This window comes from Cricetulus griseus, chromosome 3 (assembly GCF_003668045.3).
Source record: "Cricetulus griseus strain 17A/GY chromosome 3, alternate assembly CriGri-PICRH-1.0, whole genome shotgun sequence".
In the NCBI taxonomy this organism is placed as follows: Eukaryota; Metazoa; Chordata; class Mammalia; order Rodentia; family Cricetidae; genus Cricetulus; species Cricetulus griseus.
This window is the reverse complement of record NC_048596.1, coordinates 18,998,070-19,018,329: the sequence shown is the minus strand read 5'-3', so window position 1 is coordinate 19,018,329 and position 20,260 is coordinate 18,998,070. Positions and strand designations below refer to the sequence as shown.

The 20,260-nt window shown below is 36.9% G+C and overlaps 1 protein-coding gene across 3 annotated transcripts in view; it reads left to right on the top strand.

Moving 5' to 3' along the window:
• The window catches only part of R3hcc1l (R3H domain and coiled-coil containing 1 like), an 80,391-nt gene that overhangs the window by 28,566 nt on the left and 31,565 nt on the right, over positions 1–20,260 (top strand). The window lies entirely within an intron of this gene.

The window sequence follows — 20,260 nt, the reverse complement described above, 5'->3', positions numbered from 1 at the left end:
ATGCTTGTTCATACAAAGCAACATTTAAATAAAGAATATCCTATATATGATAACATAAATGTCATAAATGATAAGTGCATATGAATTGTCAGAAGTGTGAATCACCTTCACATAGTTAAAGAATAAAGTTAAATTTGGGATACATCTTTTGGATGAACAGTGACTGGTGCTATTTAAGCTTATATAGTTCATTTCAGAAGTTAGAAGGAGCAGGCCTCTGATGTCATCCTGCTTAAAATGAAGGATTCTTATCTGATAATGGTAGTATCATGATTAAAATAGTAGATAGATACCAAGTTATGGGGGAACTTTAGTGCCAGGTAAGCTTGGTTTATATCTTGTGAGCTATAGTGAATTGCACAGGGTTGGGGGAGGGATTGGAGAGAGAGAGAGAGAGAGAGAGAGAGAGAGAGAGAGAGAGAGAGAGAGAGAGAGAGAGAGATTAAGAAGTTGGATGTTGAACCTAGGGCCTTACACACAAGAGACAAGCATTCTACTGAGCTATTTCTACAGTTCTACTTAATGTGGGGTCTGCATTCAGCTTAGGTCTGTTTCGTAGAGAATATTTTTCCATCTACTAGCTCTTCTCCTAAGTAGTTGCTTACTTGAGGCTTTGTAGCCATGCGGGGTATTTCCTGAGATACGGTTTTGTCTCAACTTTTCCATAAGAACTTCAGTTTTCCTCTGGGTCTCAGGCATGAGAGACTTTTCCGTGATTCTGCCCTTCATCTTCAAAGGTAAAGGTTTGTTTTCCTAGCCACAGAGGATTTGTTCCTGTGCCTCAAGGGCAGTAGCTCTTGCTCTTTTTCCTCTCCAAACATTTAGGCCTGTATGGAGGGGGACATGGGGCATCCTTAGTACTTCTCCACAGATCCTACTGTTCTTGCCTCCCAAATGTCTCTCTTTGCCTGTAGTCCTTCTCTTTGTATCTCCATTGAGGTCTATGAAGAAGATACTGTATGTAAGAATTTCCTTTGTTTCTGTGGCTACTAAGAGTTCTGTATTGATCTTATGATAATCCATATTTGATCTGTGCCTGAGTTTTTGCTGGCTTCTCTAGTGTCCAGTGTGTACCTCATGTCCCACTTGCCTCTAAAGAGCCTTTCTTCAGACTTGAGGCATTTATTTGCCTTTAGTCTTTGGATTAATGGCCTTGTGATGTGTAGAATCACAATTTTTTTTTTTGAAACCAGTAAAGGTCATGATTCAGAATTCTGGAAAATTGATTGATACATTATCTACCCTTCAGTCTTGCAAAGGAGAACATTTCTTTCTAGCTTCTACCATAAGTAGCCCTCATGAATCAGATAGCAGTGGCTGAGGAAGGAAACTATATGCAGGGATTAGAAAGCTGGACACTCTCCATATGATAGGCTGTGAAACAAAAATGTGCCATATTATCCATTGTTAAAAGTTAGGAGGCCCATGAATTGGGGTTACATAGCCAAGAAGCAATTACAAACTTGGATATTAGAGCTGAGAGGTTGTCAGTTCTGACTCTTAAATTTATTAGAGATGTGACCTCTTTATTTGTAAAGGAGTTGTTTTGATGTTTCAATGAGATGGTATATATGAGCACTTAGCCCAGTGTCTCATTTGGTGACTTCTTTGCTGCATTACAAATTTGAATTATATTGCTGTGTGCATAATTTTCTGGGGGCAACAGTCTTTGGGTTCTCTACATTTATTTATTTACTTATTATATGTGCACATGTATGTTTGTCCTTCTCTCTTTCCACCTTGTGGTTACTGGGATTGTCAGACCTGTGGCAAGCTCAGAAACCATTGTAGTCCTTAATGCTATTTTATTTAATTGTAATGAGTCTATGCAATATCCCTATGCAAAAGTGGGTAGTGCTTTAAGAATGCAGACTATCACTTCATTGATAACAGTATGAAATTGTGGTTTTCAAGAATGAACCCTGATAGATAAGGGCTTAAATGTGCATCTGGTTTAATTTTGTTGTAACTATTACTCTACATATGATTTTAGTTTCTGTAAATAATTAACGCAAATCACATTTACATAATGAGGAAAATAATTAATGAGTTGAATCAAAGAAATAATATAACAACAAAGAATTTGTGTTCCTTTTATGGACTATACATGTGCACGAACACACATAGTCTCATTGAAACATTGAATTGCTACTGCTTTATTAAAGGACATTTGCTTTTGTACTCATTTATTGACCAGATTATTAATGATATCCATATGCTAAGCATGCTGCTTAAGTATGGAGAATATAAAAAATAATATGGCTTAGTTTTGCCTTCAAGCAGCTCAAGGGCTAATTGGGAGTCAGACAGGTTAATGGTTTGGTGTGGCAGCAGGGAGTAGAGAATGCCTGGCCTGGGCTTAGTCACTCAAGGAGGTCTGTTGGAATTGACAATCTGCTAGTATTCCTTGAGCTTTAAAGGATCTCTGAAGATTTATCTCACAAATAAGCAGCTCTAAACCATCGGTGGCAAGTAGGTTTTTAACTGGCAACAGAGAGTACTGGCTTTGTATTAGTTACAGGATTTATGTTAGGTAAACCTACATAAGGTTAGGGCCTTTGAACTTGGTCAGCTTTATTGACCCATTGGTGTTCCTCTTGCTTCTCAGCTCGTGGCTCAGTTAGGTAGTCTAGAGGAATGAAAGAGTGAGTTAGGACCTCTGATGTTTTAGGCGTTAGCTAATTGAACAGGTATTCTCATCTTCTTTTCCAGAGCATTGTCAGATATTAAAGTGGAAGAGCTTGGTGTGGTGACACCCACCTGAAATCCCCATAGTCAGACAGGTAAGGGAACGTACATGAGACTCTGTATCAGGAAGGCAGAAGAGAGTGCCAGGCATGGTAGCACACACTTGTAATCCCAGCATTTGGGAAGTGGAGGCAGGAAGATTACAAGGTTGGGTTACATAGTGGGCTCCAGGCCAATTTGGGATACATGGTAAAAACTTGTCTCAAAAAAAAAAAAAAAAAAGATAAGAATAAGAGTGCTTCTAAAATAAAAACAAACAAAAAAAGATAAAAAAAGTGAACAGTACTAAAAACTACAAGGCATCTGTGAGAACAATCAAATTAGTCCTTTGCTATATTTCTGGTTCTTTAGCCTTAGGTGTATTATATAACATCTATTGATGCCTCACTTGTATGATTTTAGAATTGGACTAGTAATAATGGAATGATAAAGACTGAGTAGTAGTGTAGTTTTAAAGAGGATTAAGTGAGATTATGTTGTTGTGAGAACAACCAAGGCCATCAGTCAAGCAGTGAAATCAGAAAAGTGACCAAAATAGGTCCATAAAATAAAAGTTCATGTGAAGATCATATGTCTTGTTGTAATGTGAGGCACCACTGGTCCTTATTTAGAAGTTCTTGTTTTTGTATGTAATTTGGAGGTAGTGAGATTTGCACTGCCCAGTAGATTGAGTGTTGTTGGACTTTCTAGTTGGGCCTGTCGGCTCCCCAATAACAACATGGAGACTTATTGTTAAGCTCGGCCAATAGCTTAGGCTTGTTTCTAACTAGCTCTTATAATTTAAATTAACCCATTTCCATTAATTTACTTTCTGTCTTGTAGGTTTATATTAACTTTACTTTATACTGCCCATGCTGCTGGCAACTCCACCTTCTTCCCAGAGTTCTCTCCGCCCTGAAAATCCTGCCTAGCTATTGGTGGTTTAGCTTGTTACTAAACCATTCACAGTGACATATCTTCACACAGTGTAAAGGAAGGAATATTCGACAATAATTGAGAGTGAAAATGCTTAAGAATAGCAAGAAATGACAGGTGACAAGGAAAATGACACAAAAATCATGTACCTGGAGGTGGTAATGTAGGTATCCTGTATGTGGGTTATTCACAGCGAGTAGGTGTTGGCCCAGTTTGGCAGTGTGAATACAGCTGTTTGATGTCTTCTTGCTTGTGAATTTCATCTTTCACGCCTTTGTGGAAGAATTTTAAATGATTGTCTACCTGACTTACTTCTCTTCAGTTCAGTTAAAGTCCAGGGCATTAAAGAGAAACATTGAAGTAATTTCTTCACATACTCTTAGACATTCATTACAGATTATTGTCTTATTGTGTTAACTAAAATTGTGATACATATTTTATAGTCTGGTTTGAATAGAAGTAAAATAGGAACCTTCAAGTGGATATAGGAATTATTTTGTGTTTTCAAGTGTGAAAGTGCAAGTGCATTTACGGAGGATGCCCTAAGACTACTGTAGCAGAATCAGCTGTGCTTCATTAGCAGAGTTCATAGACGTAAAACACGCCTTGTTTTTCTGCTCCTAAGTGTAATTTTTTAAGTTAGTATATAGCAAAAAAGTCCCTTTCTTGTGTTTGGGTCAAGTGTATTATACAGTGACACTCTTATTTTTCTTTTTTTTTCTTGTTTGCATATATGGTGTTTGTACCTGACACTGGAAGGGGAGGATTTCCAATAAAATTTCTGATCAGGTGATACAGTATGATTTTTTTAACTTATGAATTATTTTACCTACTATTGTGCTCTGCAACTAGACTTCCAAAGCATTTGAAATAGAGATATTTGCGGTGCCTGTTGTATGTTTCTGATATGAATATGCTCTTGAAAACTTTTCAAACTGCAGTGACTTGATTTCAATCAACTTTAATGAATAAGTTCAGTTTAAATTATAAGGATTTTTAAATTTGAAAGCTATAACAAAATAGGTTAAAAATATAAATAGCAGTGTCTTATTAAGGCTATTTTATAAACTCTATTAAACTTCTTCATAGTGAGGAAACAGCTGACTGAAAACAGCCTGCAGAATGGGAGAATATATTTGCATGCTATATGGTGGAGGTGTTAATATCCAGAATATATAAGGAATCCCAGTAGCTCAATCACAAATAGCCTGGTTAAAATATGAACAGGCCTGAATGTATATTTCTCCAAAGAAGATGCTTAAGTGGCCATAAAATATGTGCAAAAGATGTTGAACAGGAAATGCAAATCAAAGCTACAGTGATATATTATCTCACACCTATTAGATAGCTACTGTATAAGCAACCGAATCCAGAACGGAAGTGGGCCATGATGTGGGAAAATTGGAACCTTTTTACATTGTCAGTGAGATTGTAAAGTGGTGCAGGTGCAATGGGAAATAGCATGGAATTCCTTCAGAATACTAAAAATTAAAATTACCTCACAAGCCAATACTCCATTTTTAGGTGTCCATTAGAAACATTTGAAAACAGAATCATGAAGAGGTATCTTCTGTTTTCTTGTATCCATTGCAGCATATTTCACAGTAATGAAGATGTGAACGCAACCTGACTGTCCATTGGTAGCTAACAGAACAAAGAAATCACGGTACATAGTGGAATATAATTCAGCCTTAAAGAGGAGGGGGTGCCTCCTAATGACACACACTGTGCATGACTGTACTTACACGAGGCATCTAAATCAAACAGATAAAGAAGCAAATGCAGAATAGTTGCCAAGGGCTGCAGAAAAGGGCAAACAAGGACTAACTGCTCAGTGAGTGTAAAATTGCAGTGATGTTAGTGTCTGTCATTCAACGATGTGTAAATTAACCGAATTCTACAATACTCAACATTGTGAGTTAATAATATTTATTTTACAGTATTCAATGTAAGTTAGTGGTATCCGCTAATATAGTTAACAATATATACAAGTTGTCAGTATTCTTTAATATTTGATAATGTATATAAACACTCTTCTCCAATATTCAACAACATGTGTAAGTTGACAGTGTTCTGCAACATTCAAAAATATGTGTAAATAACATACTCTACAAGGCAAATGCTATGTGGATTTTATTATAGTTTTAAAGATTGGGATTGGTAAAATGGCTTAGCTGATAAGGACACCTGCCACTAAGGCTGACCTGATCAGTCCCTGGGACCCACAAGAAGAAAAGCAACTACTGCTACTTATCCTCTGACTTGTATACTTGCACCGTGGCATCTACACATCACACTTGTCCACATAATAATTAAAAAATTAAATGTAAAAATTGTTCAAAGGGTCTAGATAGAGCTTTGGAAGATAAGACTAATATTTTACCGAAATATTGTAGATCTCACCTTTTTGTTATTAGCTTTATACTTTATTGTATTTTTCTTGTTTTTGAATTCTTTTTTGTTTTTGGTTTGTATAGCCTTAGACTAGGCTGGCCTCAAATTCAAAGATTTGCTTGCCTTTGCCTCCTGAGTGCTGCAATTAAAGGCATGTGCCACCACTGGCTTCTCTTTATTGAATTCTTGTGGATTTTATTTTAATTGTAAGTTGGCATACAAAGCAATGGGTTTCACTGTGGCATTTCTATACATGTGTTGTTATACGTTTTTCTAATTCATTCTCCTGTCCTCTGCTGGTTCCCTTCCACCTCTAAAATATTCCTCACTTCAGCTTTCATTTCACATATTCACAGCTTTCATTAGCCTTCTTTCTCTACTCCTCTAGTATGTCGTCATCTTCTTTCATCATACCCTTCCTAGTTTCATGATCCCCTACACACATATACATAAATTCCACATATGAGAGAAACCATGTGCAGTGGTTTGTCTTCTTGTATCTGGCTTATTCACCTAACGAAATGATTTCTAGTTCCATCTATTTTCTTTTGCAAATGTCATAATTTTATTTTTCTTTACAACTGAATATAATTACCTACTGTATAAGTACCACATTTTCTTTATTCGTTCATCTTTTGCTAGACAGCTAGGCTGGTCCATTTCCTAGCTATTGTGAATAGTGCAACAATAAACATAGATGTGCAGGTCTCTGTGGTCTGCTGACTTTCCTGTGGGTATATAGTGGTACTTCCCAGGATGGGAAGAAAACTCCATCCTGATTTCCTTAGTGGCTGCACAAGTTCCATCTCCCAGCAGCATATAAGGGTTCCTCTTTTCCCACATTCTCACCAATATTTGTTGTTTGGTTTGTTTCAATCTAGGTGCAGATTTAATTTGCATTTCTTTGATGGCTAAGGCTGTTGAACAGTTTCTCATGTATTTATTGACCATTGCATTTTTGAGAACTGTGCTCATTCTGTGATCCCATTTATTGATTGGATATTTCATTTTGGTGTTTAATTTTTGCAGATATTTATATATTCTAGATGTCTGCTATGTAGTTGGCAAAGATTTTTTCCCCTTCATTCTACAGATTGTCTCTTTAATGGTATCCTTTGCTGTGCAGGAACTTGGATTTCTTATAATCCTACTTGTCAGTTCCTGCAATTATTTTTGGTGTCCTTTTCAGAAAGTAGTTGTCTATATCTTGAAGTATTCTTTCTTTCTCATAGTTTAAGGTCTTGATCGATTTTCAATTCGTGTGTGTGTGTGTGTGTGTGTGTGTGTGTGTGTGTGTGTGTGTGTGTGTGTTGGGAGATAGAGGTCTAGTTTTATCAAGAAAACAGTGACAACAAATGCTCATGAGGATGTAGAAAAGAGTAACACCTAATACATTGTTGATGGGACCAGAAACTTGTGCGGCCAGAATGGAAATGAGAATAAAAGTTTTTGCAAAACTAAAAATAAAATTACCGTGTAACCCATTTATACTGTTCTTGGGTATATACCCAAAGGACACTAGAAATTGAGTTTTCCAGCACAATTTGTTGAATAGGCTTTTTTCCAGTGTGTATTTCTGGGATAGATGTAGCTGTGTGCATTTACAAATGGGTCCTCTGGTTTATTGGTCCACCCATCTGTTTTTTATGTCTGTACCATCTTGCTGTTTGTTACTATGGCTCTGTAATATAACTTGAGGTCAAATATTGTTATACCTCCAGCACTGCTATTTCTTTTTAGATTTGCTTTTGCTGTTTGGAGTCTTTTGTTCTTTTATGTGAATTTTATGATTTTGTTGTAAGTTCTGTGACGAATATAATTGGGATTTTGATTGAAATTGAATCTTGTGGATTGCTTTTGGCAGTATAGTCATTTTCATAATGTTAATTTTATCAGTCCATGAACATAGAAGTCTTTCCATCTTCTAGTATCTTCTTCAGTTTCTTCTTTAGTCTCTTAAAGTTTTCATTTTGGAGATCTTCCACCCCTTAGGTTAAGTTTATTTCCAGTTTTCTTTTCTTTTCTTTTCTTTTCTTTTGGTTTTTTGAGATAGGGTTTCTCTGTGTAGCTTTGGAGCCTATCCTGGCACTCACTCTGGAGACCAGGCTGGCCTCGAACTCACCGAGATCCGAATGCCTCTGCCTCCTGAGTGCTGGGATTAAAGGCGTGTGCCACCAACACTCGGCTCCAGTTTTTTTTTTTTTTTTTTTTTTTTTTAAAAGCAATTAATTAGAGGTTTTTCTTTGATTTCTTTCTCAGCAAGTTCATTGTTGGTATATAGAAAAACTGATTTTTGTGTGTTGATTTTGTATCCTGTTGTTTTGCTAAAAGTATTTATCACTATCTAAGATTTTACTGGTGGCGTCTTTAGGGTCCTCCCTCCATTATGGGGTCCCTGAGATGGCTCAGCAGGTAAAGGTGTTTGTTTCTTTAGTTCAACCTTTGGATATGGAAGGAGAGAACCAAGTTATTGTCCCTCAGGTTGTCCTTTGACCTTTGCCTGTGTGCCGTGGCATGAGTGTGCACATGCACATAACATATGATAAATAAGTAAATGAACATTTTAAAATTAAATACAGGATCATGTCATCGGCAAATATTTGTATCCCTTTTATCTTACTGAGCAGCAGTACATTAAATGAAAGAGATTGGGCACACTTATCTTCTCCCATGCTTTAGAGGAAATACTGTTTTCCCCCACTAGGTTTAGGTTTATCATGTATAGATAGCTTTTATTTTGTTGTTTCTAAATGTTTCTTAAAAGTTATTTGCCCTCTTTTCCAGAACTTGGAGCCACCTGTTTTGTTGTTGTTTTTAAGTGTTGTTAAATCCTCATTCCCTCTCCCTGAGGCCTTATTCTTCAGATAGTAGCCTTTAGTAACCAAGTATAAAATGTTTGAAGTCTGGTTTGATCATCAGATTACTGAACACTGTATAAAAGCTTGATGTTGACTGTTAATAACTGAGTGGTCACTCAGTTCTCCAAAGATGCAAACTGACTATCTCTGAAGAAATAGTGACTTTATAAATGTGGATTTTAGACTTGAATGAATTCAAATGGCAGAACTGACTTTTAAAGCTTTAATATTGAAATTTTGTTAAGCCAAAAATGATGTTTTTACAAGATTTTGAATATGTAAACTTTGTTAGGTACAAATACTGAGGTTTTAATTGTCATTTGGTGGTTAATTGAGCAATATAGAATATTGTATTCTTTAACATTGCTGTTTCTAGCAAAGATCAGATGAAGCCGGTATTGTTAGAATTTTTAATCTCACCGTTGCTAACTTTGTTTGATGAGGATCTGAAGCCTTTTTGGGGTTAACCATCTCAGCCCTGTTTACAGTTCTGTGTGTCACTTCCCACCGGATGTTCCTAACTCAGTGCATTTTCCAAACCTTTTCCATGACGAACTTAGTCTCCAGCATCACTGAAGCAATTCTATTATTACCAACAACCTTTATCTTGTCAAATGTAGTAGAAAAGCTTCAGGGCTTCCTGTTGACATTTCAACATATTTAATATGGTCATTTGTTCTTGTCTTTTCTAAAGTGTTTTCTACATCTTCAGAGATACGAATGCTCCTCTTTGCATGCTGTGCTTTCCTTTAATGGCAGTGCCTTGTACTCCTCAACTCTTGGGGTTAGTTCCCCCTGGCTTATCCTCCATTGTATCTGCCACTACTACATGCTGTTATCTTACATCTTGGTTTGGATATTCATGGTGATTATTCACAAATGTTCATCATCAGTTTTTTCATTTCCATGTCCTTGGAGCTTTAGACTAATTTTCCCATTATTTCTTTATCTGTACCAGGAAATCTGGTTAGGCACTCAAATTTATGACCACATCAGAGTCTTGATTCTTTCTTCAACCCTCACATCTTAAAATATATAACTAATATCACAGTGAATCATCCCAAACTTCACATCCCCTACTCAGCTCACTAAGTTTTGCTAGTCTCCTTTTCAAAGTCTGTCATTTTCTGTTTCTTGTGACCTCCTCCCTGTCTACCTATTGCATGCTCTAACAATGCAGTATCAGGTTTCCCTTTTGTACTCATGTACTGCTAGAAAAATCTTTAGCAAAGGCCAGTCAGATAGTGTCCAGCTAAAGCCTTCCAGTGGTTTCTGAACACAATGAAAGTAAACTCCAAAGCTCTGTCATAACTCTAACCCCCACTTCTTTTGGCCATTGGCTTTTACTAACTACTGTTTCCACATATTTTGCTCTTAATTCTTGTATGTGCCTTAGGACTTTTGTATTTGTTCCTCTTTCCTGGGTCTTTCACCCCCCCCCCCCCCACACACACAATTTGTGTGCCATAATGACTTATTTCAGTATGAGTTAAGGTGTTGACTATTCAGAGTGTTCTTCCTGCTTTATCACATAGTTTTCCCTTCTAAAATAGCCATGCACATCCCACCAGTCCACACCCACCCTTACTTGATTTTATAATGTAGTATTTCTCACTTACATATTGGTGGTATGTGTTTAAATGTTTATTTTCACCTCTGAAGTATTTGCTTCTTGAGGTTGGGGGCTTGTATTCAGTACTGTGTTTCTAGTGCCTAAGATGGAAAGATGAGATTTACTATACAGTGAGGACTCAACAGATGCTTGTGGACTGAATAAGTGAGTGCGTCCCAAATCTCAGTTGTGGCATGGAGGAGAGCACCACTCATTTGCCATGATTTAACATCTATTAATTTAGTGTCAAGTAGATTGCATGACAATCTAGATTCAAAAACAAAAGCAAAAAATAGTCACTAGCCCTATATTGAAGAGTTGCAGATACCGCAACAACCATTAAACAATATGTTCATTGCTTTAACAAGGTGCACATGTGAAAATATATATTGGCAATTTATGTACAGGACCTTGGTCCGTCAAGGAGAATCAGCGATAACCTTATAAAAGAGGTGACTGTTTTTCAGTTGAGAGTTGAGGAATGGGGATAAATGAGCACTTGACTGAGGGAAAGTAATATATTTAAACCAGTAGATGGTAGAAGACAATCAGGCTGCTTCTAGTACATCTAGTACGACCAAAATTACAGCAAATGAGGCCTGAAGTTAGAAGTAGCTAGAGCAGCAGATAGGAAGTGTTGGGGGCTCTGGGGCTAGATTATATAAGACCTTACATACTATGCAGGGTAGTTTAAGTTTCTGTGTAGTGAAGTCATTGAAGAGTCTTATGACCAAACCTGCGGTAATATCAAGGGCAGTGACTTCTACAGTTGTGTCCTGAATAGCTGAATAACACCATTAATCAGACTATGAAACCGAGGGTGGGAGAACAATGATTACTTGGGGGGAGAATAGTGAAAATGTGTAAGTGCATAATAACCGTAGAATTCAGAAACCTTCTAGTTTGTTGCTGTATTGCATATCTGACATCTCATTTGTAAGTATACTGACTTTATACCTCCAGCCAGTTCTTTACAGATGAGATACACACTGCTGAACTGAAGGGCCGTGGCATCTGGTTTGTAACTCTTGAAAGCATTGTAAAGCTGGACATTGCTTTCTTAATGTGCAAAGAAACAGTTCTAAATTTAGGGACTTCTGTGGTTTCAAACGTAAGTTTTTAAAAAGCTTCTGGTTTTAGGGGAATAATGTTAAAGTGGTAAGCAGTGCTCCCAAATGTGTTATTGATCAGTTTATCTCAAGGGTGTGTTGAATAACTTGTCTAACTTTGGGATTTGTGAAGCATGAGTAGATTTTTGCATTTAAAATCATTTTGAATTTACAGAATTAATTTGGTATATAACCATGTTGCCAAAGTAGACAATACAAAGAGGAAAAACAGGCTACCTTTGCTTATGATTAGTAATATGGAAATATCTTGGGACAGTGCTATTTATTTAGAAACATAGCATAGTAGGGATATGAAACGTAATGATTTTAAGTCTACCATCCACTTTTAAAAGTCTAAAAATAAACATGAAATTAATGCTTATATAAGCTAGTATATCCAAAGCAGTTGTCACCTCTACATATAATCATCATAACAATAATGAATCATTTTAAGTTTGTACATGTGCACATGCATGTCCCAAGTCTTTGAAACCCTAAAGGGTTGCATCTCAATTCAGACTGACGACACTTCAGAGGCTCAGATGCTGTGTGGGCTCCTGTTGGTCAGCGCAGTCCTAGATTATTCTCAAACCAATGGAGGTTGCTCAGCATTCTGCAACAATTGCCGCTATCTTTCCAACATCAAGTAATTTATGTGCTGTTTGTTTTATTATACTGTCAAGTATATTAAAGCATTCCTTCTTTTCTCCATTCATCATTTTCTTACCTGCAGTAGTTTTGTCCAGTAAAGATCTATTTATGAATGTTCATTGCCTGTGGTTTCTCTTATGCCACCTTATTATACTATCCTGTTTTACTGAAAGTCTTTGAATTTCAATGATTTTGTTTTTAATTACAAAACACTACAAGCTTGTTGTTCAAATTTAAATAATGTGGTGCATGTAATAAGTAGTCATTTGACATCATTCTTTCTTCTTTCATTTCCTGCTCTTTCATATATAACAGTATAGATAATTCTTTTTAGAAATATACATTTATGAAAAATTATTGCTAACTGAAAGAAGTGTACCTGGAAAATATTTTTAAAAGATGGTCTATTAAAAGTGGATGCTAAAGTTTAAAGTATGTATGTATGTATGTATGTATATATTCAGACTGGTTAGAAACTCACTATGTAATCTAAGGGTGACCTTCTACTGACCCCCCCCCCACACACACACACATTGTACCTTTCAAGTGCTGGTATTACAGGCTGAGCTACAATACATGGTTTCTGCAATTCTGGGGATTGAAACCAGGACCTCATTCATGCTAGACAAATATTCTACCAACTGGGCTACATTCCCAGCCCCTCATTACTACGAATTATCTATTAATTAAAAAAAATTGTCATGAACAGTCTTTAGAAATGGAAACATTTCTTATTATACCTCATATTTAGTAAATTTTAGTTTATAATTAGAGCTGTGCTGGTTCTCAGAATGAAAGAATGGGATATGTAGGTGTATCTCACTGGTAGAGCGCATGTTAGCATGCATGCACAGGACCCTGCACTCCATCTCCAATATCAACCAAATAAAAGGAAAACAAAAGATATGTGATATTCTTGGCACAGTCAAATATGTAATAGTGTTATAGCACCCTTTTTGTTGTCTTGTGTTGTCCTGGCATTTCTCAGATACAATAGATTAGTGCAGAACTCTACAAATTTTCTACTTTATAAACACTTTTTGCCTGAGAAATTTTTATGTAGCTCTGGAATTTTTATATAGCTCTGGCCGTATATGTATTAGTTACTTTTTGTTGTTCTGGTCAAAAACCATGACCAAGAGGGACTTATGGAAGAAAGAGTTATTGTGGTTTCCTGGCGGGGGATGGGGGGTGGCTGGGGGGGGGGACAGAACGGGGGCGTGGCAGCAGGTGGCTGGCACAGGAAGCTGGGAGATCACATCTCACCTGGAAGCAGAGAGAACAAACTGGAAGTAGGGGGAAGGCTAGAACCATCAAAGCCTGCTCCATCTATGCAAGGCTGCACTTCCTCAGACAGCATCGGTAACCAGGGATGAAGTGTTCAAATGTGTGAGCCTGTGTGGGGCATTTTTTATTTTCACACAAAGTATTAAGTCTTTGGGCCCAGAGAGATGGCTCAGCAGGTAAAGATGACTGCAACCAAGCTTGATGACTCGAGTTTAATCCCTGAGACCCTAGGATAGGAGGAGAGAATCAACTCCTGCAAATTGTCCTCTGACCTCTACATGGGCACTAGCACAAGCAAGTGCTCCCCACCACACATGAGCAAATAAGTAAATAAATATGGTTAAATCTTGGCTGAAGATTTGATATTCTAGGAGAAAGCACATCTACAGTGTTTTTCAGAATTCATTAATATTTTATTTTTATCACTGTCAGTTGTCTTAGTCGGTGTTCTTTAGCTGTGAACAGGCACCATGATCAAGGCCACTCTTATGAAAGAAACCATTTAGTTGGGGGTTGCTAACAGTTTCAGAGGTTTAGTCTATTATAGTGGGGAACAGGACGGCATGCAGACAGACATGGTGCTGGAGAAGTAGCTGAGAGTTCCACATCTGGATCCACAGGCAGCAGCAGAAGAGAGACACTGGGACTGGCTTGGGCTTTTAAAACCCCAAAGCCCACTCCTGTGACATACTTCCTCAAACAAGGCCACACTGCTAATCCTTTCAAATAGTGTCACTTCTTAGTGCCAAAGCATTCAAACCTATAAACCTATGGGAGCTGTTCTCATTCAGACTAACTACCACATCAGTGCTGAGATTGTCAGTTCACATAAACACATAGTACTACATAGCAGAATTATATTTCAGGTTTTCAGAAATTGTTAGAAATTCCTCTCTGGATCCCAAGTCAAAATTTATGCGGTGATTTTTCTATGATATCAAGTTAACTCAAACAGTAAATTTTAGAATAAAACATTGTAACACAGTACAAAGATACAGTAATTTGATGCATGCTGAAGAATGAGAAAATAGAAACATGAAATCTTTGTTTTCTTGCTTAAGCCATTATTTCTATGGTAGCAGAAAACTTAGTAGTACAGTTAAAATATTGTCATTCATAACATGCAGTAGTATTGTGTGGCATACTGGTGTAGAATGCACATGTTGTGTGTTCAGAACAAAGGCTGCAGTGAAATTTAGGATGCAACACAGGTGATTCATGCCCCAAACACCCTAAATTCATTTTGATTTTGAATGTTTTGATCATTGTGCAGTCAGTGATAGAGCACTTAGCTGTCCTGTTTGTGGCCCTAGATTCCACTCCAATACCACTAAACACATCTGTTTGCTAAGAAGAATCAGCTAGAGAGACTAAGTAGGACTTTTTCTACTCAAAATAATTCCTGACAGCTACAGATGAGGTCTACCAAATTTTCAAGGAACACTAAACCCATCTGTAAAAAAAAAAAAAAAAAAATAATTAACCTTCTGTTTTATACAGTAACTTTGATAGCTTATAGACCAGTCTCACTTGAATATACAGAAAAGGCAAGCCAAGGGAGTGTTGTTATTTTCCCATTGTTTGGCAGTACCACATCTATTATAAAATGAGTTCTGTATGATGTGGGACTTCCCGTTCAAGACAGTTGCATTAACATTTTAATATGGGACAGTGTAGTTTGTTAGTGTACCCTTTCTGTAACTGCACCACCTTGGGTTTCTTATTTTGTAGAATGCTTAAGGTGATCCAGAGTCAGAACTCACTATGCATCCCACATGAGACATTTCTTTATTCTAGAACATTTCATAATTTTTAAAAAAGTTAATGAAATTTAGTCTTCAGAAGATAGATTTGAAATAAATCTATTGTGAAAGTATTTTCAGTTATGAATGCTTTCATCTCTTACCCTCATTCATATCTTTGTTTATTAACATATGAATTGATTGTACCTTGCCTCAATTTCAAAGGAATTTGACATGGCTTCAAAAAAGAAAAGGAGAGAAAGAAATAGAGGTGGGGGAAGGAAAGAAAGAGAGAAAGAAAGAAAGATAGATAGAAAGAAAGAAGAGACATCTGATTTACATTAATCATTGCATCTTAGTTCTGGGATTTTCCAGAAAGGAACAGAAAAAGGACATGTGTTGTGTCTAGTGAAAGGACCATATAACTTTTGGAGACATGCCCTCTTTTCTTTTACAAATAGAGCATTAGATAAGATAATGATATTTGCTTTTGCAAAAGTTAGAAAATGTTTTTCAAGTGGAAATTTCCCGTCTTGACCGACCGCAGCTACTGTGATTTTAATATTGAATTTTTAACTTAGGAAATCTTAGCATGTGTAGTGAGCTAAGATACATAGTTTGTTTTTGTTTTCAGAAAACTGCTGTGGCCTGAGTGGTAAATGTGGAGTGACTTGTACTTAAGGAAAAGAATCCCCATTTTGCAGCCAGCCATCATAAAAATTGGATCATAATAAAACCATCAGATTTAGCTAAATGATCTCAAATGGTTCAGGGGAAAACTATTAGCCTGGAGGAGGGGAGGAAGTAGGAAAGAAAGAAGGGACTTGTGTGGCTGTGAATGATAGAGCACATGTGAAATGTTACCTGTAGGTGAATTAGGGAAAGGGTATGTGGACACTTTCGTACTGTTTTAACTTTCATAGCTTACCTATAGGTTTTCAGTTAGAAGTTTTCTAATAAAAAGTTGATACAGGTAGGCATGGTGGCACATTTGTGAATCCAGCACTTGAGAGGCTGAAGCAGGATTTCAAGTTTGAGACTAGTCTAGACTATATAGTGAGTTCAAGGCCAGCCTGAGATAAACATTGACACCTTCCCCCCATAAATATATTGAGACAACATACATGGTTTAGTTATGATACATTTACATGAACCAGCAAAGTAATAGAATTGTAGAGAATTTGTCCGAAAAGCATAGTTATATGCCCATTAGATTATTTCTTCCAATATTAGGTACTCTGAATGAGCCTTTTTAAAATCCTGAGGCTAGTCAATTCATGGGGTATTGAGTATTTAAAGGGCTAATGCCCTGTTGTTGATTGAAGAGCTGTGTATGTTTAGATAACATACAGGGCAAGCAGTGTAGACCTGTTGTAAAAACGTTAAAGCGTGATTACTTTGTGTTATTTATGTTCTTATGAGAATAGATCAGAGAGGTACTTAGTTACTAACATTTTTTTCTCAAGAGAACTTTAAAACAGTAAAAGCAGTTGGAAAGGTACTGCAGTGTAGTCCCAGTGTACAAAGGTTACAGAGAAAATAATTTGGCCAGAATTGTTTCAAAGATATATTTTAGTAATTAGTTGCTGTCTATCAAAAAGGAATCTGGCTTCATACCCCTTTAGAAAATGTAATTCTGAACAGAATTGAAAATTGCTAGTCTTTGTGGGCTAAATAAGTTGCAAAATGTAGAATAATTCTTTTCTTCAATTAAGCTAGTAAGAACTCTTTCAAAATTACAAAGACTTTTTTTTTTAAGATTTTATTTATTATGTATACAACACTCTGCTTCCATGTATATCTGCACACCAGAAGAGGCACCAGATCTCATAACAGATGGTTGTGAGCCACCATGTGGATGCTGGGAATTGAACTCAGGACCTCTGGAAGAGCAGTCGGTGCTCTTAACCTCTGAGCCATCTCTCCAGCCAGCTAAACTGTATGGGAAGAGCTGAGTGGAAGAAAGAACACGTATGCTGTGAATAACTTACCCGGATGAAGAGTTTTGTGTGTGCAAGTGTGGACTTGTGTGGGGGGCCAGAGGTTGACCTCAGGTGTCTCAGTGGCTTTCCACTTTATTTTTTAGACAAGGTCCCACTTTATCTAGAGCTTGTTGGTTATGCTCACTGACTGAGATCCTTCTGTCTGCCTCCCTGGCCCTGGGGTTGCAGGCACAGGCCCACCAGGCGTAGCTCTCCCCTCCCTTTCGTGAGGGCTGTGGTTGAACCCAGATCCTCATGCTTACATGGCAAGTGGTACTTCACGTCTGAGCCATCTCCCCAGGTCCCATAATCCAAGCACACAGGCTTACTAGTAAATATGTAACAACTGCTTATGCTCTGTGCTCTGGAAGTTACAGTGTATCATATATCTCTATAGGTGAAGACTAGTATATGTCTTTACAATTTTCCCCAAATTTGTGTTCAGTGATGCCACATTGGTAGCTTGAAATTATCCACAGTAAGATTACTAACTGCAGAGATTGACAGATGCCATTAATCAGGCCTTTATTACTTATTGACTGTCTAGACTTACAACAATGAAAACACTACTAATGTAAATGTGTCAGCTTAAAGAATGAAGATATACTCTTCCATTATTCTGACTAGTTATGCACTTGAGCAAAGGAGTCACTGTAGATATCATTGGTAGAAACAGCCAACACTATGAAATATACCTTGAGCTTGTTGGTAATTTACCATCACATTGCTTGTTATGGCCCAATTGAATTTAGCATTTAGACAGGAAATAGGTGATATAATATTGCTATTCTGATTTAAGAAATATCATTATTGTGATATATGATCATTAAGGAAAAGGGATTACTTTGGAAACCATCACTATAGCATACATTTTTAAAGTACATGTTTTGGGAACTCTTAATAGTCTTGCTACAGATTAGAGATAGTACTATGACTTAGAATTTGAAAGATGCTTAAAGTTAGACCACCTTTGTTATAAATAGAAATGTTTTCTCTAGTATATGCCAGTCATTTAGATGTACTTAGTTTTTACTGGAAACAACATTACCTGAAAACAGCATTGGAAAAAATCTATAAATACAGGATTTTGCTTTGCTTTGCTTTTTCTTACATTGAGTTAAGACTGTTGCTTTTAAATTCTGCCAGTTGATTCTGGAGAAACAGACATATAGACATGTGGAACGATAATGTCCCTTATGGAGAGTGGCTGGTCTGCAGGTGTCACGTTAGCAGTGATGCTTCATTTAAACCCTTTTGAGCAAGAAGTGTCCCTCGTTTCGTTCTCCTAATTATGCATAGTATGTGCTTCCCCCTCCGTGCGAAGAGTGTGTTGCTTTTAAAACTTCCTCATCACGTTTGGCTTTGCTTGACCTCATGGCTGAAATAGAAGCCTTCAGGTAACTTCTTTGGGTAGATTTTACAGAAGTAAATCTTCTGTTAGATTTTGTTTTAATCCCAAACAGATCATTGTATTTATTGTCTGTTGCTTTCATGTTGCTTTTAGTATTATATTTCAGATTCTTAAAATGATGCTGAATTATAATTTCATCATTTTTTGTCTTTATTAACCCCATCAATTTTGTGTCAGTTGGGTATTTCTTTTGTACTTTTTGTTTATTGTATGTATCTGATTGCCATATAAAATGTTAAATTTGAAAGGACCGTGGGGATGAAAATCCATATTGTTCTGTACCCTCTCCTTGTAAATTTACTTCTATTCGTTATCATTACTTCTGTTATTTAATCAATTGAAATGAGTTACAAGTTATTTCAGCTATCCCAAATCTGCCCATTTCTGCCCAGAAATTTGCCATGGTATATAAGGATAGGCACTTTCCTAATTGAAATTGACACACAGTAATGGCATCCCTTCAAGTGGGATGCATGTACCTTAGAGTTTCTTTGAAACTTAGACCTTTTTGAAATTTGGATCACTATTAAAATCATAGGCCAGCAAAATGGCTCAGTGGGTAAAGGTACTTGTTGCCAAGACTGACAACCTGAGTTCAGTCCCCAGAATCCACATCATGGAAGGAAAGAACCAACTCTGACCTCCATGTGTACTTTGTAATGTTCATGTATGTTACACATATATATACATATGAATAAATTAATACATTTAAAAAATTATGTTCTCCCACATTCAGAATAATAGAAAATCTATGAACAGTGTTGGACCAGATACTAAGAGTTCTAAATAGCAAAGGGACTTCAACTAGGTGGCTCATCACATAAAGGTTCTAGCTGCCAAGCTTGACAATCAGTTCAAGTTCCACATGCATGCACATGTGTGCACACAACACACACACACACACACACACACACACACACACACACACACACACAATTAACTAAGTACTAATATTTTAGTAGAAGAGGAAATGCTAAATATATTGAGGTGTCACTGGGGAGGCTAAAGCATGAGAATCTTGAATTCAAGGTCAGCCTTGGCTATACCAAGTTTCAGGTAAGCCTAGGATACATACTGAGACTCTCAGAAATAAAAACATCACTGGAGATACTTGATCATGGTGTTTTTTTGGGCTTAAAAAGAAAACATAAACAAACCCTGCAGTGAGTCATCAATGAAGAATATTCTGGATCAGATGACTTCTTAGGAATCTAAGATAGAGTGAACAGGAGTGACAGGTTTTCCCTCATTTTTCGTATCTCGCCTCTAAAATAATGTTATAAAATAATAGAGGATATATATGGATTTGTTATGGACTCCTTTTTTCTCTTTATCCTAAGACTTTTGTACTTCACAGCACTAGTTTGAAAATTAAGAGTACTCCAATGTGCCTAGCAGGTTTCCTCGTACTTAGTAATAACAGAAAAATATTTATTCATTCTTTCCCAAATTTCTGATTAGTTCTTTGAAAACCATAGTGGAGGTTGCCGGGGATTACTAGTATGAATTGGCTCATCAGAGTTTTCCTGTTCTCCAGCCTCCTCCTTCCTG